Source organism: Homalodisca vitripennis, chromosome 2 (genome assembly GCF_021130785.1).
Source record: "Homalodisca vitripennis isolate AUS2020 chromosome 2, UT_GWSS_2.1, whole genome shotgun sequence".
Taxonomy (NCBI): domain Eukaryota; kingdom Metazoa; phylum Arthropoda; class Insecta; order Hemiptera; family Cicadellidae; genus Homalodisca; species Homalodisca vitripennis.
This window is the reverse complement of record NC_060208.1, coordinates 196,911,988-196,938,412: the sequence shown is the minus strand read 5'-3', so window position 1 is coordinate 196,938,412 and position 26,425 is coordinate 196,911,988.

The following is a 26,425-nucleotide window of genomic DNA, read 5'->3' as shown; positions in this document are numbered from 1 at the left end:
CGGAAAATAAATAATATAGAACGTTATACGCTTTGCTTATTCTTTACAAAAATATAGCTTACTAGTAAACTATATTGCTTACACCGTGGCTTGACGGATTTAATAATGTAGGTAAAGGGCAAAGTTAGTTATATTCCGTCTTCTTAATATAATTGCTCGAGTGTAATTGCTATGTTTCTTTACAAGAGCCGTTTTCTGCATGTAGGATTTAGGTTAGTTATTTTAAATTTAATGTTAGTATCTAACAAATAGTTTATTTTACACACTACTTTATACTGAATGGAAAATGTTGATTCCAAAACAATTGATCAACACTTTTTTGTTTTCTCTTTGTTTGAAAGCTTGTTACTTTTGAAAATGCCGCCTCTATTAACCTATTTTATGAACAAATTGATATATGTATAGTCTTTTACAAGATGTAATAACTTACATTTTATAACAACAAACCCCGTTATAATTCATGTTCGTTTGAAGAAAGATATGATAATATATAATGGTATGATAAATAAGCAGATGCTATAAAGCAATGTTTACTGTATTTTTATGTAAAACTGGTAATGTATTAACTGTTCCATATCGTGTTTAATGCATAGCCATGCATGACAGTATTAGAGTATTTACATTGTACGGGGGAAATGTTGGAGTTTGGGAGTGAGTTTACAAGACAGCTCCTTGTATTTGTATTCTGCAGTCTGTCTGCTATTCTGGTCAGCGACTAAGGATGCTGCGATCCCTCTGAGCGTGTGAGCCTAGCGGTTATTCTTGAGATATTCTCATCATCTCTTCCCCTCCCCGCAACAAAGAGGGTTAAATCAATCAAACAATTACCTTACTCAAACAAAAGCTAGGACTCTTATTATTACTGATCATTACTTTTAGTTTAAGTGTATATTAGGCCTTGCGTATCTTCAATGTAATATTTGTTTAAATTTTAATCAAATAAATATAACATTATAATTTATTTAAGTTGTGTTTATCACTCAATACACAGTAGCCTTAGCGTCGGCTGAATAGATGTTTTAGAGAGCCTAAGATAAGTGCATTTATTTATTTCTGTATGGTACAGGTTTCGAAACTTCATACATGATTAAAAGTCTGTTGTAATAAGAAAATAATAATTAAAACTACTGTTTCTGCTGTTATATTATATTATTACTTAGTTGTGGTAGCCGGCCTTCGTTTGCCCAGTGGGAGGCGAAAGGTCTTCTCTTGGGTTTGTGGCGAGGAAGGTTGTATAAACTTTTCGAAATAAAACAGCGGAGTCGAACTAATATATGCTTTTATTAACATTAGCACACAATTTGGATTAGATTAATAACAGATTAGGTTTGATTAATACATAATACAAAATTTAGAATTTGACTTAAAGTAAAATAGGGAGGGAGAGAGACAGACAGACAGAGAGGGGGGCTAATTTAACGTCTGCCGCGTCCCGCACAAGTTAGCCGACTACCACATTTGGTGTCAGGTGTGGGGTTCCTGTGCAACCGTTACATAGTCTCCTAGCAACTAAAATCATGCTAAAATTATGCTATATAAATATTTTACTTTATTTAGATATCAATCAATATTTTATGCAAATGTTACGCTCTCGTGTTTATTAATATAAATGTACACTCTTTTTTATTTAAACTTTATCTTTTAATCAATTGTGTACTCAGAGATTTATAAATTTTATGTAAGTAAATACGCTACATTTTTTGATACTAGAAATAAATTTTCAGATCACTCATTGTGTTATAATATATCTTATGACAGTGCAGACTTGAGTCTGAGTCTAATTGATTCTACTTAGCAATATATTTTAATGCTCTTCTATCCTATATACCTATTCCTGCCCGGGTATCTTTCCTTGTTTGCTATCCTGTACCGTTTCTAAACAAGGCGGCGACCTGTTTCTATCCTATCTCTTCAAGACTACTAAGAGTCCAAACTTCTACTTGTAGACCCACGACCTTCTCTGAGTGGCCTGAGGCATGAGTATTACAGAATATTCGTGAACAGTGTTTGCTACATATCTTTAGGGTTTATTTACCTTTTTTTGATAAAGAATAAGAAATGTTTTGGACTGAAATAATAAAACTTTTACGAAGCTTTTACTGTTTTATTACGAAGCTTTTAAACAGGTGTTGAAGTAACAGTTTAAATTATAGGCAATTCTAGTTATTACATAACATAACAATACTAATACAGCATTCCTTTTGACCTTCTTCATATTTTATTGATAGCACTGAAGGAACACCGGCCATATTTATAATGTACCTTTGTAAAAATATAAAAAAAGAATATATATTTTTTTTTATTGCACAGGAAGCATTGCACTCTACTCACTAGAAAGGAATCGCATACCCTTGGACTAGCCATATCATGAGTATGAAGTTTCTAGCCATGAGTTTTGAATTTTGTAGAATAACAGTACTACCAAAATTGATCAATACAATTCTCAAGAAAATTAATTGTTCAGAATTCAACCAGCCACGATGCCTTCCAAGTCTAGGTACATTTTAGAGCACAATATAAAATCCTTTAAATTACATCAGAAGACAAATATATCCGGTTTAATTTCATGCTTAAATACTCGATTAAATAGTAGAAGCTTTAAATTTGAAGATAGTATAAACTCTTGAAAAATCAGTGATTGATATTATTTAATGTTAAATATAACTATATAACTATATCTGTAACGAATTAATAAACAATTTCCTTATATCATTATTCTATGTTTTATTTATTCTTATAACTTGAGATTTAATGGTTACGTTGTCGTATGTTTTATATTACATGACTAATTTTTCTGTAACTACTGTTTACAAAACACAATTATGTATTTTGCTGAAACAGCGATACATATAAAAACTGTAACCATAGAATTTCTGACTGTCAACAAATATATACGATACTGATACGAATACGGAAAACATACATCAGCAAACAATACATAACCACGTCTTCTACATTGCGTCTGCTACTAGTATTATAATGTATCCATACTCATGTACATGGGTACACAGTCTACATACTAAAGTATGCCAAGGGTGTTGCAGTAAATAGATAAATCTAATCTAGTACATTATATGTTTGGTAGGTTTTGTCCACATCATCAAGGCAGACATGACTGCACTGCATCATCGAGCAATATTGCATTATTACCTCCGCCTTAACGATCAAGCTCTACTTATAAGAGGATTTAGTAAAAATATTTACTCATAACCTAAAAATCTGGATAAGTCACGTGTAGTGCAATAAATACTTGTCAGATATATCTCTATTTATTTACCGCAAGAGAAACCTCCATCAATGAGCGATACATAGCACCATCTATCTCATACTGTGCTTGCAATAAATACTTGTCAGATATATCTTTATTTATGTACCGCAAGAGAAACCTCCACTAATGAGCGATACATAGCACCATCTATCTCATACTGTGCTTGCAATAAATACTTGTCAGATATATCTTTATTTATGTACCGCAAGAGAAACCTCCACTAATGAGCGATACATAGCACCATCTATCTCATACTGTGCTTGCAATAAATACTTGTCAGATATATCTTTATTTATGTACCGCAAGAGAAACCTCCACTAATGAGCGATACATAGCACCATCTATCTCATACTGTGCTTGCAATAAATACTTGTCAGATATATCTTTATTTATGTACCGCAAGAGAAACCTCCACTAATGAGCGATACATAGCACCATCTATCTCATACTGTGCTTGCAATAAATACTTGTCAGATATATCTTTATTTATGTACCGCAAGAGAAACCTCCACTAATGAGCGATACATAGCACCATCTATCTCATAATGTGCTTGCAATAAATACTTGTCAGATATATCTCTATTTACGTACCGCAAGAGAAACCTCCATCAATGAGCGATACATAGCACCATCTATCTCATACTGTGCTTGCAATAAATACTTGTCAGATATATCTTTATTTATGTACCGCAAGAGAAACCTCCACTAATGAGCGATACATAGCACCATCTATCTCATACTGTGCTTGCAATAAATACTTGTCAGATATATCTCTATTTATGTACCGCAAGAGAAACCTCCACTAATGAGCGATACATAGCACCATCTATCTCATATTGTGCTTGCAATAAATACTTGTCAGATATATCTTTATTTATGTACCGCAAGAGAAACCTCCACTAATGAGCGATACATAGCACCATCTATCTCATACTGTGCTTGCAATAAATACTTGTCAGATATATCTTTATTTATGTACCGCAAGAGAAACCTCCACTAATGAGCGATACATAGCACCATCTATCTCATACTGTGCTTGCAATAAATACTTGTCAGATATATCTTTATTTATGTACCGCAAGAGAAACCTCCACTAATGAGCGATACATAGCACCATCTATCTCATACTGTGCTTGCAATAAATACTTGTCAGATATATCTTTATTTATGTACCGCAAGAGAAACCTCCACTAATGAGCGATACATAGCACCATCTATCTCATACTGTGCTTGCAATAAATACTTGTCAGATTTATCTTTATTTATGTACCGCAAGAGAAACCTCCACTAATGAGCGATACATAGCACCATCTATCTCATACTGTGCTTGCAATAAATACTTGTCAGATTTATCTTTATTTATGTACCGCAAGAGAAACCTCCACTAATGAGCGATACATAGCACCATCTATCTCATACTGTGCTACCAATATGGTTAACATTGGATAGTATTTGTTTTATCAGATATAATGCTGATTTAAACAATATAAATTTATTTTACTTACTTATAAGTAGATTCAGGATTGTACTACAGACGTTCTCCGATAGTTGTTAAAATGTACGTACATTTCTTAGTTGACTATATCTTATCTCAGACACTCTGAACACTATCTACCTTTCCAAGTGTTAATGTATTGAAGGATAGTTAGTGACAAATATGAGTATTTTTTAGTACAGGATGACGTCAAGTTAGAGTTACCAGTATAAAAATAATTTTAAAATATGTATAAACCTAGTGAAATGGAACGGGATGTATGGCAAAGCACGGAATAATACAAGTTTCAAATCTACTCATCTAAATAATGTGTAATTAAGATTTTAAAATGCAATTTAAAATTTATATTAAATCTATAGGACTACAATTTTGAAATAATTTACTTAAAATTCTCTTATAATTAGTTGAAGAATATTTTAGTAAAATTTTATTATGCTATATCAATTGTTATTATATAAAATTACACTTCAATTCATTTTTGTGTGAACAATGTTGGTTACTTTCATTGATTATCGAGAAAAACCGTGGAAATATTTAACACAACTAAACTAATTACATAAGAGAAACTTTTTTATATCTTCCTCTGATTTGTTTGCAACTGAATTTAATCAGTTTTTTTAAAGATATAGTGATGTTTAAGTACAAAACCTCTTTAGGTATATGTCTTTTGAACGTTGGTATTTTTAAACGCTATCCTATTTTATCAAAGTAAATCATATTTTATTGAAGGCTTTTCTAATGGTATATCGTAACTGATTGGCAGTGAACAAAAAACAAATAAGAAATGTATGATCTGTGACTATCTGAGCCTCATTCAAAATAGTCTGCCTTTGAAACTTTAGTGTACCACATTTGTTCTTTTAAAGAGATATTTTACTATAGTTTTATGTAGTATAATGCTGTTCTAATGTGCCAAATTTTCTACCTACTGTTCTAATTTTTCTGATAACCCTGACACGTTACCATAATCATAAATTTATCTATTATGTCTCTGATCCGAATTTATATTTGTCACATTTCAGAAAAATTATAAACAACTTATGTTATGATAACCTGTCATGCCATGAAAATGCCAATAGCGCAGTATAGCGAGTACAGCGATTATACTGAGGTAACCGAATCAACCGACGTCGAGGTGGCTGCTGCTTGGATCACTTCTGAGCGATTCTATTTATGCAAGCAGCCCTCCTGCTGGCAATCTTTTGTGGTTAGGAAGTCACATATAAGCCCCAGGTACTTGTCTCCGGGTTAAATGTTAGAGAGGGCTTCTAAAACTTAACTTCACCTGGTAAAATAATGCAATCTTTACTTTTGGTTTTACTATGTTTTTTTCGTTTAACGTAGGTATTAAAACATTATATCCCTTCTGTTAAGAGTAAATTAATTCAGAAATTGCCACAAGATTTTACTCGGTATCTACCGAAAACTAACTACCGTAATATCTTATGTACGATTTGCACCAACTTTACAAAGCGAGCACCAGATGTGCTCAGAACCAGAAATGGATTTACAATTCAAATTTGGCTCGTGTCCTCAACGCTTTTCAGATCTGAATTTCAACACAAATAAACTTCTATGACACAATGAAAATAATCTTTACGTTAACAATTTCAAATAAAATATGAATTCTTTATACATTGTTTTCTGTTCTACGTACAAAGCGCACAAATGTATCCCTCTGGTTCACACTAATATCTGAAAGAGTATTAAAAAAATTTACGTTTTAATGTTTTCTTTTATTTTCTTTTTTTTAGATCGACAGTAGATCATTCTCCCGTTTTACTCAGAGTTGTGTAATAGCTTAAGGAACTAAAATAAAATTAGCAAGAACAAACTTTGTAGACAAGGGCTTCACTTTAATGTGCCTACAACTTCGTTAAAAGGAAAGTGGCGTTAAAGTGGTTCGAAAACCTTTCGATGGAAGAGAGCCGTTACAAGTTAATATGTTTAAAAAGTAACATATAAAGATATTTAAAGACTTTCCTCCCTTAAAGCTATTGACTATACGTTATCTCCAGTTTCATAGAAATCTAAGGTATAATTGTCTATAATTAACAATTGACCTATATAATATTTTTTTATTAGAACGTAATCAAGTCTATGACTTTAAGCACTTATTTATTTGTTTTTAACTTACTATATTTATAGTGAAAGCTGTAAAAATGGCAATGTGTTTTATATATAAAACTTCTTATTTTAGTCTAATAAGATAAGATACAGTACAGTATTTTATTACATTAGTTACAAGTAATATATTCTCAATTTGCACATTTTTCAAGAAACTGATGGTTGTAGGATTTTTTTTAAATTTTACAAATGTTAGGGAAAATGTTTTGAATTTGAGGGGTATTCTTTGGACGACAAATTATAAAGATTCAAGAAAATGATTTAATGATCAATTAATATCTGATAATAATATTGCGTTAGATTTGTGTTCTGACCTATAGACAACTATCAAGATTGGCCTTTAAACACAAAGAAATACGGAAAATTACCTACAGTTTTTTACTTTGAGCGCGTCATGTGGCTTAATCGTTAGAGACTCCGGTATGGGATCCTGCTATTGGATTTGAGCTAGGACCTCCAGAATTCTCGGTATAGAGCTGGGATTAAATATTGCTGCTATGATTTTTATAGTGATGTAAATGTATAAAACTGCGAATTTTCGACGTTTTGTAATAGTTTTAAAATTCTTGTGTAAGAGAAATTAGATGATTAGTTGGTTTTGTAGATGAAGTTTGTAAAAGAGTTTTAAATTGACCGTAGTGTTTACAAATTTTCTGGTTCTAAGCAAAATGTTTAATTTAAAGGCGTTTTTTGGCTTAACCGTTCGAGATACGTCAAAAGGTGATTGGGCCTTTTTTATAGATTACAAAATCGTTAAATTGTTCTTTTATATTTTCTTAATCGGAAGTACAAGAGAAACTGAACTATGGCACTATTCTTAGTTAAGGGTTCAGACATATTTTTAACAAATTGCATGAAAATCCGTTAGTAAAATCTAATATATAATATATATATATATATATATATATATATATATATATATATATTCAATAAATATTGAATCGCAAAAAGTACTTGCTCCGCCGGGACTCGAACCCAGATCTCTCACACAATTGAAATTAAATTAGGCTATTGCCACTTATACAAATTTAATGAATGTATATATATATTATATATATATATATATATACACATTAATTTTAGTAATATGTTTGTTTTGGTTTCTGAGGGTTATTTTCAAACAAAATACAAAACACATTATACATATAAAATTCAATACACTCTTGAGCTACATTGAAGCAGGATGTTTCAGTTAGAGCCAATTTAATATCAACCATTGGCATGTGGATTATCCACTATAAGTTTGAATGACAAATTTTACGTTACTTTTATATCACTAGGATTATTGAGGCCCAACCGGGTCGTCTTAAAATCTTGAAACTGTTTTATATCTGTTCGTCTTTGCAACAACTCTTGGTATCAAGATTCTAATTATTGGAGATAAAGGTAATAATAATAAATGACTTTATTTCAAAAATTGCAATATGGTTATTGTATCGCAATCGTCAATGTAATGCAAATAAAGTAATATTTTGTCATGTATTCCTTCCAGTACCTTATTTAGACACCATAACATTTTATTCATCAGGGTGTCAATCATTCCCTTATTTTCACCTCCAACTTCGAGATCAATTAATCAATCATGTGGTCTCCCAGTAATGTGTTCTAAACTCGAATTTAATATAAAATGCTTCTGAGACTAAAACGGCTTTTAGTCGAGCTTTGATGTTGCGGTACGTTTGATCGTTTCCGGCAAATTATTGACAAGTTTTTATCTCAGGTTTATTGACACTGCGGTTATTTGTCTTCCAAACCGCTAATCCTCCCTCCCTCTAGCTTCATATGTATGTAAGTCTCTCCATATTATGTGATCGCACGTTCTCTTCAAATTTATATTTCCAAAATACAGATGCAGGGAAGTGTGAGCTGTTTAGGATTTTTTAATGTTGGCTTGCATGACTCTCTCAAGCGAAGTTTATCAATTATTCTTATTGCTATTATTTGTTGTTTGAAATTTCTGGAGTCATCTGTATTTGCACATCCTCCCCACAAGTTATCATCATAGGCAGGATTTTGATATATAATTCCAACATATATTAATTCCTGAATATTTAGAAAGCTGTCTAAAAACTAAAATGCATAAGGCTAGTTTAAACACAAAATTTTTTGATGTGGAAACCCAACTTCCACTCTTTATCGAGGCGTATACCAAGATATTTTTTCGTGTCGACTTCTTCACTTTCCTTGTCGACTAATATGACTATTGGACTGAAATCTAAATATCATTGCCATTAAGAAATGTTAATAAAAGTTGATTTTATTTTGAGATAGATCTGGATTACACAGTTGAGCTCAGTGAAAATCCTGATTTCAAGTTCACTTTGAGAAGTTACATAGAAGCAAAGAGTCGTCTCATCTGCATACTGGACAGAGCTGTCCACCGTGTAGCGGACTAAGTATTGCACTCTAAGGGGGCACAATATCTCATTACTTGTGTCCGATCACGGGGATATGATTCAATAAACTCGAGTGGTTTTCAGACTCCAGCCACATCATCCCTGGTTCCTCTGCCTGGTGACTTAGAGTGGGAAGTCATGATATACCGTAGATTGGTGTCCGGTTTTCAGACTACAGCCACATCATCCCTGGTTCCTCTGCCTGGTGACTGAGAGTGGGAAGTCATGATATACAGTAGCTTTGAGTCCGGTTTTCAGACTCCAGCCACATCATCCCTGGTTCCTCTGCCTGGTGAATGAGAGTGGGAAGTCATGATATGCAGTAGCTTTGAGTCCGGTTTTCAGACTCCAGCCACATCATCCCTGGTTCCTCTGCCTGGTGAATGAGAGTGGGAAGTCATGATATGCAGTAGCTTGGAGTCCGGTTTTCAGACTCCAGCCACATCATCCCTGGTTCCTCTGCCTGGTGAATGAGAGTGGGAAGTCATGATATACAGTAGCTTTGAGTCCGGTTTTCAAACTCCAGCCACATCATCCCTGGTTCCTCTGCCTGGTGACTGAGAGTGGGAAGTCATGATATACAGTAGCTTTGAGTCCGGTTTTCAAACTCCAGCCACATCATCCCTGGTTCCTCTGCCTGTTGACAGAGTGGGAAGTCATGATATACAGTAGATTGGAGTCCGGTTTTCAGACTCCAGCCACCAAAAGCTGGATCGTCATTTCGGCGATGATTTGACGGACGTTGCCGTCCTTCTCGAGCTATACGATTCCATACGAGTCTATACGTGTCCACACTAGTATCTCATTTTATTATAGACAGATAGAAAATACGGCAAAGAAAGTTTAACACTGCCTTCAAATAAAAGAGAAATTGTGTTCGGCAAAATTAAATAGCTGGAAATGCTAATCACAGAACCTATTCTTGTCTACGTTTAAAGGAAGTTAAACACAACATTTCGAGTGTAAAGTGAAATATCTTGAGATAATTCTGGATTCGTGATTCACATTTTTGTTAATTAAATTAAGTTTACTACTAGTGTTTAAAATATACAATTCACATACCAAGTCACCAAGTCAGAAGATTCGTGAAATTCATTTCGCCCTTTACTAGCTGAGTAAGTCTATGAAAAGAATTTAAAAACATTCAGGATCAGATGCGTTGTTTGACGAAAGAATAACGAAAACATATTGAATCTATTAACGTTATTTTTTAAATTGTAAGGTTATAGATTATAAGTGTTCATTGCCTCTAATATATATATTTTTTTTATTAAAACCATTAATTCTTGAGTTAATGAAGAAAGAACAATATTTTATCTATTCACAGTAAACGTTTTATTACTATTAACTCAGACCATCACCCAATTAATTTGACCTATCAAGTACATGTATGTTATTTAATATATGTTTAATAATATAAATAAAGAAATGTTCATAAAAATAATTTTGATTCAATTTTATAAAATCAGGAGGGTAAAGAATATTATATAGTACTATGAATATTCATTTAAATAATATTATACTAAAATACATAATTTTATATTAAATATAAAAGTTACTTGTAACACACATACGTACATTACCTTCATTTTATAATCACAAACTATAGCATTTTAATTAACAAGCTATATAGTAATAATAAAATTAAATGGCACGATATTTTCATTACATTAATACAAGAAATCAAATTTTCTTATAGAGGTCCTTAAGTTACACTGAAAACTTTCTAAATTATAACTCATAAAAAGACTGTGTAGGGATAAAAGTGTTTCTCTACCGAACACATAAAAAGGAAATCTTCCTGGTGCGCAATTTGCAAGATATGAACGCTTCAGTGACTTTCTCCACTTTTTGTTCAGAGCTGAGAATCAGTTTCTTTTCCTCCGTCAATAGCTTGTCTGCATGATCTATTTATGGTGCTGTTTCACTAATGATTTAGGTAAATATGCTAAAGGGAGTTTGTAAGCATAGTGTATATAAAATTTCATATTTTAAATTATTTATCAACAGTTTTCCTTAAAATATTAGCATTAACTGTGCATTGCCTGAATCATATGAGTTAAAAACTGAATCTTAGCTAAAAAAACTACATTGTGGAAACACCCAACATGTAATTATTCTTATATATACACAATTTATCTAATCATAATATACGTATTTCTTAATTAAACACAAATCTAACTGTTAATTAAACTGAATGTTCATCACGAAAATGTTTTAACATTTTCTCATTCAGTTTCCAGCCTTATTTGTGTAACTATTTGCCCTTTACTCTATGTGCTAAGAATTGTATATGTGTTATGTTACCAGCTGTATTAATTTTAAGAGGTTTCCAGACATAACGTTTTCCAATTTTAATTTAATTTAAATAAAATAAGTAATCAGATTATTATTTAGTTAAATTGTCCAACTGTTTAATAAATATAACTTTTTTTTATTATACGCATACGTATATTAACTTGTTTTAAAATGTTTACGCATCAATACTTTAAGAAGTCTCTGTTGATAAAATAAAGCTTGTATGAAAATATATTGTTTTCTGTAATTAAGTCTTTAAGTTATTACAACAAGCTAGAGCCAAATTGAAAACTATTAAGGGAAAAACAGAAACTGTTCCGGTAAATATCAAATATTTGAAAGTATTAATTTAACATTTTGTTTTGTCTGTTTTCTAGAAATAATAATACCTGATTATGTTCATAGAGAATTCTGGGATACTATATTGCGTCTATTTTTATTATATTAGACTACTTTTCATGTTTAAAAATGTCTGTATTTTATTTTATACTGATGCTAAGATAGGTGTACATTTCAGCAAAATGATCTAGTACAATAATAGGAGAAACTATTAATTATCAGTATTAAGTATAATTTTATATATAATCAAATGATTAGAAAGATACAAACTAAAGCTACAACCGATCCACCCGAAAGTGGAATACTTTCTGAAAGTATTTTTATGAAGAAATTAAATGGAGAAATAAATGTCTCTAGAGCTATTGAAGAGACAACTTGTGTAAAAATGATGTACGATATTAGATTATCATCTTGTCAAGTGAGTTAAGAAGTGACAGCATTAGTGCTTAAATCACATTGCCACAGTGTTAATGTGTACTTGCCCTTGTATAGTGCACTCATATATTAAGTACAAAGCTATAGTGTTCTTAGTATAACAGACCATCTACATGATAACTGCATTTAAATTTAGATTACGTTAAACAGTGTATGTAATATTTATTACATTTGGAACTAATTCGTGCTCTATAAAACAAATAATACATATGCAAAGACAATTATACCCTTATTACCGCACTTTTGGTTATGGTGGAAATTGTGAAGTGATAATTACTGAGAATTATTAATTAGTGAGAATGTTATTTTTAAATCTAAAATACGTCAAAAAAGTAGGTAAATATCTAAAAGTGAGTTTCCTGCAATGACGCTGTTATTCTAAAAATACAGTGTAGAATTACCCTAACCTAAGTTATTGCGGGTAACATATAAAAACTATAATTTTATTTTGTGAGCGATAGTTTTAGTAGAAATATTGATTTTAGCTTCATGTCACAGTGTAGAGCAGGAGCTGAAATACGATACTGTCTCATAAGCTGGACTAAACGGAACTTGCAATTGACCTAACACAACATTCGTTTTGAATCAAACCTTCCCACCTTAGCTACACTATGAATGGTTTTACTTCTTCAAAACTATTCTAATTTGTTATAATAATAAATAGAATAAATAGCATAGAGAATTTTAACATATTGAAGCCCAACCATTTACAGTATTAGAAGCTACTCTCTTGTATTTTATAACTAATAAATATTTTACAGATAGATTTATAACACGTGCAATTTGTTAAATGTAATTAACACCAAATCCAATATTTACAGACAGTTAGTTATAGCTCCACTGTTCCAATAATAGAGTTTGAACTACTAGGTACCGAATACAAGCAATCTCGTTAACTGTGTCTCAATGTGCTTACTGATCTACAAACAAATGTAACTGTATAATTGCTTTACATTCACTATTGGCTCCTTCATTTCGACCCTTCTTGTAAAACAATGAATTATTTTGTATATTCGGTTTCCTTAGTGTATAAAACTGTGTATACTATTACCACTATTAAATTGTAGCGTATAATTATGAATTAAAAGGAAATTTTAATGGATCTCACAAACTAATATTACCAACATATTGCACCAAGTTATGTAACAGTTCAACAATGAATGTAATGTTGCTATGCTATATGTAGGGATATTATTCCATAAAATATGGAACGTTCATTCACCTCGAACGGCTTTTACGTTAGCCTCTCTGAAAAGGCCCAGTAAGCTCTTTCTGTAGATTCTGCCGGATGTAATACCCATGTAACGAGGGAATCTTGTGGAATTTCCCATTCAACATTCAGTAGTTTATTGCTAATAGTGACTAAATTGGATTATAGCTATTGGTGAAATTCTAACTTTAACATTGACTTGCCTTGAAAACACTATAGATTTAAATAAAAATATACGAGTGTATATAAATTCCAAATTTGAGATGACAAACCTTAGCAATACTATAATAACCTAATTGTAATGTTTGATGAATGGAAGAAAAATAAAAGTTGTTTATTTATAAAATAAAATGACATACAGTTTATATACGGAACACCATTAAAAACTTAGATTACAAAATCAATATAAAACCAATAATAATATAAATCAGATAATGATGTAAGTACGTAAATAATACTGACGTAGCAATCCCTATAACTGAATATGAATATGAATGATTACTTATTTCCTCACAGATGCAAAGATCTCAACATATATGGAAAAACAGGAAATGATCTCCACATGGGCGTAGCCTGTGTGTGGAGATCGAGACGCGATCAGCAGCATGAATATGTACTCATCAACATAATAAGTAATGTAAAATCTTCTTGTGAAAAAACAACGTAATGACAACATGAAATGCAACTTATGTATACTCGTAATAAGAGAAAAAACAAATACATCATAGCTACTCTCTCTCTCTCTCTCTCTTCTCTCTCTCTCTCTCTCTCTCTCTCTCTCTCTCTCTCTCTCTCTCTCTCTCTCTCTCTTCTCTCTCTCTCTCTCACTCTCTCTCTCTCTCTCTCTCTCTCTCTCTCTCTCTCTCTCTCTCTCCTCTCTCTCTCTCTCTCTCTCTCTCTCTCTCTCTCTCTCTCTCTCTCTCTCTCTCTCTCTCTCTCTCTCTCTCTATCTCTCTCTCTCTCTCTCTCTCTCTCTCTCTCTCTGTCTCTCTCTCTCTCTCTCTCTCTCTCTCTCTCTCTCTCTCTCTCTCTCTCTCTCTCTCTCTCTCTCTCTCTCTCTCTCTCTCTCTCTCTCTCTCTCTCTCTCTCTCTCTCTCTCTCTCTGCATATAGAATTGAATTGTATACCAGAGTAATTGTTTTGTGAAGTTATGTATTTCTGATCAAAAAATAAAAAAGTTAAAAATTTTAGGTTATAAAAAGAAAGCTATTTAAAATTATAAAAATAGAATTTGAAAGTATAAAATTATAAAAGTTTTAATTATTAAAAACAGTTAAATTTTCGAATTAAAATTGTGTGGTTTTTTATTTAAAGAGAAGATGAAATAAGGAACAAACAGTCAATCGCCTACACATTTAGTTACATTTTGTTACATTGAGTTAAGTTTTATGATCTCCCATGTTCAGTATTCCATAAATTTTTTTATGTTTTGAATATTACATAGAAGAATATTACTATTAAAAGTGGTTTTTTTTTATTTTTCATTTAGCACAAAATCTGAGAAAACCCTTCATTTTATTTAGACCTAAAAGGACCTTTTCCCATGCTTCCAGTGTAATAGTAATATTTTCCGGATGGGTAAGGCAGACTGTATATACCGCCTTCTGCATGACCCCATAAGAAGGGATATCGGGCCTTATATGTTATATGGCTTCTTACCTTGGAAGAAGAGGAGGTAAGCTCTGTTATAGCCTTTTCCAGTGAAAGCACCCAGTGGAAAGTGGAAAGTAACCTCATTCAACAGTGCTTAATTGAATCCGAAAATCATCTTCCGTAATACTTGAAAACTTTTACCCAATATATAGACACTTCTGGTTAGTAATATATTTCATTCTGGGAAATCATGGGATGTCCTAGATGGAAGTGGCGCATCAGCTTTGCTGTACCCAGCGTAGGTGTAGTTTAAAAGAAATAAATGTAACCAATTGTATATGTAACTCGCTCAAGTATGTTTAGAAAAATACGAATTACCACTGTATACACATATAATGGTAATACAAAGCAAGTGTGGTCTACGCATGTTATGCCTTTTATGAGTTCCTTAAGATTTCCTTCCAATGATCTTATATACTCCACGTTATCCAAATTTCTTCCTAATAAGCAATTTTTAGGATATCCTGTAATGGTGAAATTTGTATAATTTAACACCATGGTACTATTGGCCTATTAAACTCCCGGCAAAGGGGTTATGTATCCCGATGTCTAGTTATACATAAACATAGATCCATAACAAGCATATTCATGGTCCGCTTTGCATTTACGTCACATTGTGCTTAAGCCTGGTGTAATGTGTTGCTTGCATGCAAGTATCTCTACTGCAATACCAGTCATGGACATTAAAATAACGGTTTTATATTGCCGAAATTTCTTCCATAGGCCAATCTTTAAATTAAAGGAGAAATATTCCTTAAGAAGGAAATTGACAGTCGTTAGGAGCACTAATTTTAGTGGGTATTGAAATATGAAATAATTCTTTTCATGTCAAGTATTTTTGTTCGAAACAGACAAAAACAAAAGTCGGGCACGTAAATATATGTTATTTAACTCAGACACAGCTAGATAAATAGAATTAAAATCGCTACTTCATCGGACGGTATATGGTTTCTTACAAGGGTATCACCTAACGTGACACTTTTTAAATTGCAAAATCCATACTCTTTCATATATTTCTCGGATAATTATCTCAATATCTTTCTATCTACTTGGAAAAAATTCTGGTTATATGCTTATAGAGTGCAAATCGGCGCTCCGCTTCTACACTTACAGGAGTATGTACATTTATATTTCATCAAACTGCGCAAATAATAGATGTTTATTAATATTACGTTCCTTCATGAAATGATTGCTTTATGTTTCTCTGTAGCAGGGAATATAAAAATCAGTGGGGATCAATTACATTTTTACGACATGCTAACTTTACTTTTGTTACTGTTTCAATACATGTAAATAAATGTTGTTTCCAAGCCAGTACCTCAGAAGAAGAGATAACAGTTTTATAATAGGCCAACAACTTTGAGGCGCAGCCATACACTTTCCTCAGCGGCTGAGAATATAGCAGGAAAATTGGCACCAAAGTTTGAAAGACCATACATCCTACATAGAAATATAGGATGGAATATATTCGAGCTTCGAGATCTCCAAGGAAAAGACGTAGGCCGAGCCCATACGAAGGGTCTGAAGACGTACTCTTCCTTGGAGGCACACTAGATCCTTGGGTTGCCCTGTAGTGTGCCCATAGTTTCCTTTCTACTAACCTATATTATTGTATGATTTCTTGGTTGCCCGATGTGTTTTTTTTTTTTTTTTTTTTTTTTTTTTTTTTTTTTGGCGCCAAGAATTACTGTAGTATTCCTACGACAAATCACCTTTCTCTCCCAAATTATTCTTAGTAAGACTGCCACTCCCCCTGTACCCGGCGTGTCTAATATCCTTCCCTTAGAGATTTTAATATTTTCGAGTTCGATTTTTGTTTATTTTTATAGTAAAAGTGAGATCTGATTTTGTTTTCCAGTAATTATATGTATTGTGAAAGACTGTGCCCGTAATGTATTTAGTGTAAATTTTAGTTTTGTTAAATAATTTTTTTTGTTTATGCAGACTGCAATTTGTTTGTAGTTATATTTTCTTACCAGAATATGTTATCATTTTATTTTATTCGTTGATTAAAACATTAATTTCGTACGAAAAGAGTATTTAGTTTGTTTCATTTCATTTCAGAAACTTTCAAAAACGGATACAAGAGGAGATTAAACTACGGTAACCTTTTTTGTTTATCTATATACAAATACCACATTTATTTTTTTTTTTTCTTCTTTTTTTGTTTCCCGAAGTACAGATGGGGTGTAACATGTTACTTTTTTTTAACATACAAAATTAAATTTAAATTAAAAATATTCATTAGTAAAATTGAAAAAAATTTAGAACAGAAAATTTTTTTAATATTACGAATAACGACTTGAGTTTTAGAATTATCATAAAAAGGAGCGAAATAATTATTTTATTGACGAATGAGTCAGACGCTATCTGGCAGGTCCGTGCCCGCACGGATATCGCCGCTTCCCCTCCGATCACGGCGAGAGGAGAAGGCTTCCCCCACCCCCGCGATCGCGCGAACCTATATAATGACGGCCGATTGAAGACACAGAGAGACAGTCAGTGACCGCGACAACCGCCGACGACCGCTGCTCACCACTACTTCGACCCCCTTCCCCCGACCCCGCTCGCTGAACGACTGTACATCGCGACTCGACGCCCGCCGCCGATATCCAGCATCCAGGTAAGGAACAACGACCCCTGTTCCTTACTAAAGTGTTTTATCTCCGCCATCAACAATTCTTCCAAATTTTTTTTTATGTGAAACAGAATTTAATATTTTATTTGTCATTTATGAAAATTAATCGATCTGAAATATATTAGTAATGTTTTGATGGTTATAGATTTATTTTGATAAGATAATTGTTTAATTTTAAATATACTCTTAATATATTTTATTTGATATTTAAGGTGTATCATTAAATTTAAATAGAATATATTTGACTTTCTCAATTTACTGAAACTTTAATTACTTTTTCAACTTGAATTACTAAAGTTATTCTTTTCTTCAATTTAACTTATATTTAGAATTTCAATTACTCAGATTATTTTTTTTTGTCATTTCGACTAAATTTTAATTACTGTGTTAAAATTTTCCTTTCTAAATTTTTCAGATCTCGCATTTCTTTTTCCTGGCGATCGATCTGACACCTCATCCCGAGTTTCCTTTACGAAACTTTCCTACCAATTATCTCCTACCCGGAAAAAATTATAACAGTCGGCACTCGCCTTACCACTGCTTTCTTTCCGGCGATAGTACTGGCATCCTATACCCACGACTTCCTTTTTATAAATACTTTCTTCCCACCGACCCCGTCCTCATAAACTAAATCTTATGTTCAATCGATGTAAATTTTATATATTAGGTATAAAGTTTTCTCGACCATCATTCTGTTGTCTGATTATTATCACATTTCTTGGCGAATCTCTAATCTACTCGGAAATATATTTTTCTTTCTTATTGAAGTTCAATCTAATTTTCATTTTTATTAATTATTTATATCTTTGTAAGTGATTATCATTATTTTTCTCCTTTATCTATTTCGGGACTCGCAACCCTTTCTTTTTATTTTTGCGAACGTCCTGACACCTCTCACCCCGATAACCTCCATCAAAATATTTATTTAACGATATTTTAGTTTATTTTTCTGGTGAACTGTGCAGATAGGGTGAGTGTTCAATTTTTCTTTGATATTCATAGAGCCCTAATATTTATAGTAATTTAGCTTAGTAGCCTTATTGCATGGTTTAAATCATTTACCTTTATCTTAGCTTGCACATGGTAGGGTAATTCTGCATGGTGTGTTATAAGTGATTACTTTGTTTTTTTTATTTTCCAAAATTATATGCCTGAGAAAGTAAACTTGATATTTTATTTTTGGCGCTAATACATAGCCTACAGAATAAATACAGCTTAGTATATTTTATATATTATAAATCCATCTAGCTTTTGCATCCCGTAGAAATATTTTTGTTAATGGTTAGTGCTTGCTTTATGTATATAGTAGTTGCACTGTGATATTGGTGCATGGCTAATTTTTAATTTATAAGATTGTATATTTGCTATTGGTGTTATTTGAATATTGCTTTTGTTTGCCATTGCTATTCATATTTTTGCTTTGATTTTTTTATTTTACTTCTACTAACCATCATTATTTAACCGATTAATTATTCCACCCCGGTCTTACAATAATTACTGTATACGACTCCCCGACCAAGTTATCAGTGGAGACTACTCAGCTTACTTGTAATCCTCACTGACCGACGTATTAATAAACAATACAGTTGTTTTCGAAAATCGAACTCGCTTGAACAATAACTTTCCTAGAACAAGAAATTTTTAATTTTTCCGAGCAAGATTATTTTTTTATTTTTTACGTCTTCAAAATTTTTATTGGAGTTGACGTGATGAAGTAAGCCCAACGTTATTTGTATCAATTTCTTCCGCAGGGCCCTCTGATTCGACTCCTAACAATAAATAAATAGTTGTATGAAATTCTCGAACCCTGGAAAATTTCTAACCCAGCTCGACTGGCTATCTGGCAAGTTTGCGAATATTTTCGCTTGCCCCGAAAATAACATCGCACAGTGAACTATATTTCAGACGCTAATGTTGAGTTGACCTGTGTGGTAAGTTTACGAAAAGTGTATATTTATGAGAATTTTAATTTCCTTCGGTGTTAGTATTTTATGATTGTGTTTTTTTATTAGAAGCAACCTTTTTAAACTCGACTAAGGCAATATCCGAAATAGATTGAAATAAGTTAGTGAAAGCTTGTGGTATATCTACATTCTTTATTTAGATGCTCAACCCTTTTCACCGCCACACTTGGTTTCTCTAATATCTGTGGATGTGTTATTAAATTTATTAGTAAATAACTATACATCCAACAATTATTTTTGTACACTCCTAACTGGAAATGTGAGGGATTCATAGGTCAGACGATAGCTATAACCGAAATTAGCTTGATTAATAACTCAAGTAACATGAATTGAAACGGTTTTACCCATTATTAACACATTTCGAAGGTAAAACCGCTCAAAGAATAAGATGAAAATCTTTAGATTTACAGCACAATATACTGAAAAAGACATTTTTGGTGCAAAATAAGATTTCTTCAAAAACATTAAATTTACTACATGTAAGGAATTACATATAAAATGAAACTGAGTAGTTATTGACATGAATTATACTGTCAATGCATTAAATATCGAATTTACAAACGGAAAATGTATCGTATATTATACAAAGATCACGGCCTGAATCAGGTACACCTCACTAAATTTAAAGGTTTTGACAATGTCGATGGATCCTTATAAGCAACATAGTACAACGTGAATTGCCCTTTGGCATAGGCAGATGCATGTCTAGTCTCTTGTTTGCTTGTTCGATTTGTACCATCCATTCCGTAGTATTAGTATTAAAATTTCGCAAATATAGGATGCTAGATTACAATGAGATGTAATATTTTAGCATTAGTTCATCAAGAAATTTGTAAGAATTACTGGGCGCTAAAATAAACCAATGAGGTACGTGGACCTATATGGAAGGCGAAGACTTGATGCACCACTACAGAGGCCTTTAGGGAGCGGTGTGGCCAGCTTAGTAGAACTAAGCGAACCTCTGTCCTAACTAAGAGCTGGTTCCAAGAGAAGAGAGCTCTAAACCTCTGGCCGAATAATCTTAGAACAGCAACAAGTATAGACCGGTAAAAATTACATTTGCAACTAGTAACGTGGTTTTTTTTTTGTTCTCTTAGGACAAGAAGCTTACAAATTGCACTTAGTCCTGTAAGAACCTTTGCGCTGCTTCCGGAGTGATAGGATATTCAGGATGGGTAAGGTTATGGAATAGGGGCCGCCTCCTATCGAGATCCATGAGGAAGAATTAGGGCACTACATCTCAAAGTCATCCTGGAAGAAGAAGGGGAGGCCAGCTCTGAACGAGCCTCTACAGTCAAAGTACGCAGGGGGTGGCACACCCTTGTTGAAGTTAACAAGAACCTCTGAGGTAAGGGAACAAACCCCACCAACTCCAACAGTCATTTTCCACAGTAGATTAGACCTATCGAATTGCCCATGAACCCCAGAATCTCAACATTTGCGGTTAGTGATGTGCCGCTACTGGACATCCATAAGGTGGCCCAGATTGAAGTGGCAAATCGGTTTTTGTTGTGCCCAGTGGTGGGTTCAACTTGTAGGTATAAACCAGCCAGAAGTGATCCCTACTGGGTTAGTAACGTGGTTAGAAGCCTATCCAAAGCAGACGATAGAACAAGCCGGCTGTACACGAGGAAATGCTCGGTACAGCTATCAGCCAACATGATAAAAGTGACAGATGTCACCACCTTTGCTTCGAGAATCGTTATATTTTTACTAAACGTAATTCACAAGTGGATCTTTATAAAATGTATCCAGACACGCAATAGTGTAATATTTTTTATTTATTCCTGAATAAATTACAGAAAAGATGCTGCAATCGATACAGGTTTAACGAATGGTACTGCCATACACCGAAACTTTTCTTCATAACAAGAAAAATAGAAATTCACTTGATTGCTATGTCCTTTAAAATTATCAGCGACTCATTAGGTCTAAACAACTCATCCAGGCAAGACAATATTCCAACGAAACCTCAACTATACATAGAATATTCGAACCGAGACTCTATACTTCAGCTGGTTAGGTGCACATACATCACATCCTCTACGTATGAAACACTGCAGCATGAAGGATAAACCAAGTAGAACAATTGGGTTTGAACTTAATGTCTATTGATATACCTTTTTATTTTAAGAGAGTTTATAAAATTTATAATACAACCAATACAATCTTAAATTATGTAATTGCATAATTACACCCTTATTAACATTCAACCTACTAATACTTGTGCTGATTTGGCCATGGAATTATTTTTCTCAAATATATTTATAAAAATATTTGCCACAATCTTTCTGTTCGTGTTTAGTATAAAACAAGTTACCTTCGTCTTATTGTTAAGTATATTTTTTAAACTAAACACATTTTTCATGTCTATTCTTATATTTGTAATTTAATATGGTATGTTTGATATTACTATACATATGAAACCTCGGTATAATGTGAACCTTGCTGTAATAACCGAATGGAGTAAATCATTTTAAAACTTGATATTGGATTTTCAAAATAAACTATTTAATTTCCCAGTTCACGATATCACAAAATCTTAAACTTCCATGTAAATAAATATTTTAAGTAAATACATTATGCATATGTAACTTTGAATAGATGACGCCACAATATTTGTTTTAGTCACCGACGTCTCCTCTCCAGACGCTTGACGCTCTTCCTGGTTGACCACGGATGACGGGGTTTGGCCTTCTCCACCTCCGCAAGCGCCACGAACGGAGCCTTTTCCGCTTCCGTCAGCTTTCTCCAAGAGGCGGCAGCCAACTTGACCAAGTCCTTGGAAGGCTTGTAGGGTCCCTGGTAGGTGTTACGGTACGCCTGGACGTAGTTTATGTACGGCATCCTAGTCGGTTTTGGCACCAGAGACTTACTGGGCAATTTTGGTGAGCCAGATTGATTAGTTTCCATCGCAGAAAATTTGTTTACTTCAAATATTAAATGTAAATTTTATTGAGAATTGCGTCAGAAGTATCTGATTTGAAATTTAGTTGTGATTTTTATTTCGTTGCTACGAAACGCATTTCTTGACAACTCATTATTACTATTGGGGCTCACAGCTCAAAGTTTAGAAATATCTACCTACTTTGTATTACCACATTTTATTATTATAATATATTATGTAATCAATAAAATTTTATATTTTAACGATTTAGACATAATAAGTTTATAAATAAAAGAGGAGTTATAAAGTAAGCTAATATTAAAGTAAGATTTATTATTATTTACAATCCTAAAACTATTAATTATAGCTGCCTGAGCGTTAGCGTAGCTTGTAACTCCGGGAAATTTAATGCCTGCGCTTCTGTTTGTCCGCACTATATTTCGGAATCTAACTGAAAGGAAAGTTTTAAACTGTAAATGAGGCTTAATTTTTACATGTTGATATAACACAGATGTCAATTATAATGGTGCATGTTACTCCAATGGATTTGGCTGAGCGTTAGCCAATATAGTAGCAGAGGTTTTTTGGTTAACAATGTAGGCAACGAGGAAATATCAGAATAAATAAATCTGTAAACAAAAACTTGTAACATATTATTGTGGCATATTAACATATGTATCTAACCGATTTCAACACATACTATTTCATGTTATAGTGACTTCGTGTGTTGACTTTCTTATTTTTAGCATTTATGTGAATCCAGTTTAATGAAAAAAAATGTGAAGGATATGTCAAGATTGATTTTATATGTAGATTTTTAAATTTCAGTTCGCAGAACTTGTTGAGCATGAAATGCGTTAAAGCTTGGAAACTGTCTATGCAACCTCAGCGAAACCTGTTACGACCCGCAGTACAGTTGGAGGAATTTAGCTGTGCTCGTAAGGCCCAAATACTACCCTTTCAACAAATAAACGCTATCTGTGTGGCGGTTTGCGTTTACGTGCTAGCCGCTGAGATGAAGGCGCAACAATCTCTTTAACTACTTTAAACTTACGATTTCCATTTGCAGACTAGTATTGACAAATACGTTATTTCCAAAAACACGTTAAAAACACAATAACAACTGAAAAACCAGGATAAGTCGTATTATTGCTTATGATTTGGTATTCTCTTATTATTTAATTCCACCACAATCAGCACTTTCAAAAAACAGACTGATTGTAGCGTTGTGAAGAGTTATTTGGGCCAATACGATTCCTGAAAGGATGGTTTTACCCATGAGTCACAGGAAATGTTTTCGGGACGCAGCGCATAATGCTACCCCGCGACCCCTCCCGCCTATAACCACACACTCAAGGTCTCGCGCTCAGCTAAAGCCCTCGAACTGTACAGTACGTTACAATGCGGTACATTACGGTACTGTACGTCTCACTCCTACCTTGTTTGTGGTGCTACTCGTGTTACATTTTTAGCAGATCCTGTTATTTACTTACATTAAAACATAAAGCCAATATTAAATACTTTTATTACTTTGTGAGGCCTTTCGATATCAAGGATGCTAAATATATCTTTTAATGGAATGAAATGAAATCGATTCAATAGTAATAAAGTAACAGTTAAGATACTGTTAAAGTGGAAGAGCTACTCTAGCATATATCTTCCTCTGGAGTGTTTAATCTCTTTTCGTAATGGAATGAAATGAAATCAATTCCATGGTAAGAAAGTAACAGTTAAGACACTGTTAATTAAAGTGGAAGAGCTACTCTAGCATATGTCTTCCTCTGAAGTGTTTAATATATCTTTTAATGGAATGAAATGAAATCAATTCAATAGTAATAAAGTAACAGTTAAGATACTGTTAAAGTGGAAGAGCTACTCTAGCATATGTCTTCCTCTAGAGTGCTAAATATATCTTTTAATAGAATGAAATGAAATCGATTCAATAGGAACAATATATCAGTTAACTCACCGTTTAGTGGCATGCATTTTCACCATGTATCTTGTTTTGGAGTATACAGTGCATTCTGCAATACTCTATAATTGTTCTAATAAATGTCTTCATTCTTCATAACATAGTAAAATTTATGCAGTTTAGCATAAACTTTACTATGTTTTTGGGTTATAATATATAAACAACTGTCAAACGCAATACTCTATTACCTTTTTAAATATAATATCTTTACTCCAAAAAAGCTAATGTTAAAATCAGTATTAGATCGATTATAATTGGTGCAGTGAATAGAACGTATATAATGCATTTTTAACATTGGAGAGACAGATCTCATTTCAATCCTTATTCTGATCGTCCTCATGAGCCACTACCCTGTGCCAGAATCTTATCAATCAGATTAATGAGGAAATTCAATATGACACAATGCCAACATTGTACTGATAAAAAGAGCAAAAGCATTAGGGAGGATTGAACCTGTGCTATCTTTATTGAGACACAATGTATCATACGTCTTAGATCACTCGGTCATCGGTTCTCCCGATTGCCTTAGTAAGGACTTCAAAAACTACAGCTTCACTATTTATGTGAGCGAGTGTCACTATTAGTAATCAATATATAACAAGATATATAATTTTTTTCTTTTTAAGTTAGGTGTAAATAAGAAAAACTGCCATGGAAAACTACTGCCTTATTTCTGTATAAGTAATCCATAGTAAAATAATAATAAAGCAAATAATGTTTATTCTTCATTTGCTTTGCAGACAGAAAGTAGGCAGACAATGAAACCAAAAGATTTTTTTTTCCAGTTGAATGACACATAGGAGAGAAATCTTCCCGGAACTCTCATAGAAAGGGTTTAATGATTTAAATCCAAATCACATAGAAGGACGAACAAAAGCGTAACACTATCGAATTCGATGATGCTTATATAGAAGAATATCAGACAGACTCAAGAGTATCAGGACTGTAGGTCAATTGTTTCACGAAATATAGTGCGTACAAACGGACGGACGAAGAGAGAGATTGCGAGCCATTTGATTGACAAGCTTCAGTATTGCTTAACCAAATATATTGATCAAACCCATGTGGTGTATCTGCGCTGTGGTTATCCTTGATCTAAATAATAACAGTAACCACAAATCTTCACGTTGATCTTTTACACTGTGTTTACGTACCATATTTTGGGATTTAGCCAAAATAAAAAATTCACAACATAATTTACCAAATATTTTCATCCTTACTTGACTTTGCCTTCTTGTCAGATGAAGAAAATGTACGTACATGCAAATGACTGAGGAAACCTAGGTATACGGCCTATCCATAAAAGAACGTTTACCTTCAATGAGTAGTAGATACTCATAATTATATACTCATTTCGACATTGCAATTTGAAATGCACTATTGATAAATCACTGCATATGTAATAATTTCAAAAGTGTTAACGTAAAATATATGGCGATCTGCAGCTGAAAGAGTAAACAGCTGTTTATTTTCAGTAAAATCTAAATTATATAAATATCATAAATATGTTTTCCAAATGTTGTAATATTCTGACAAGCAGTTTTATTTTTCTCTCTATATACACTTTCCGTTACAATTGAACGAATATAAACAAATAATGATCTAAATTAGTACATCCTCTCCCAGTATCACTTAGCAACACAGTTAACGATTCGTTTATCTCTATAAGGTTTATTTTTAACTAAAATAATTTAAGCTATATCTATAAGCGATTTTTGTCAAACTTAATTTTTGTTCCATAAA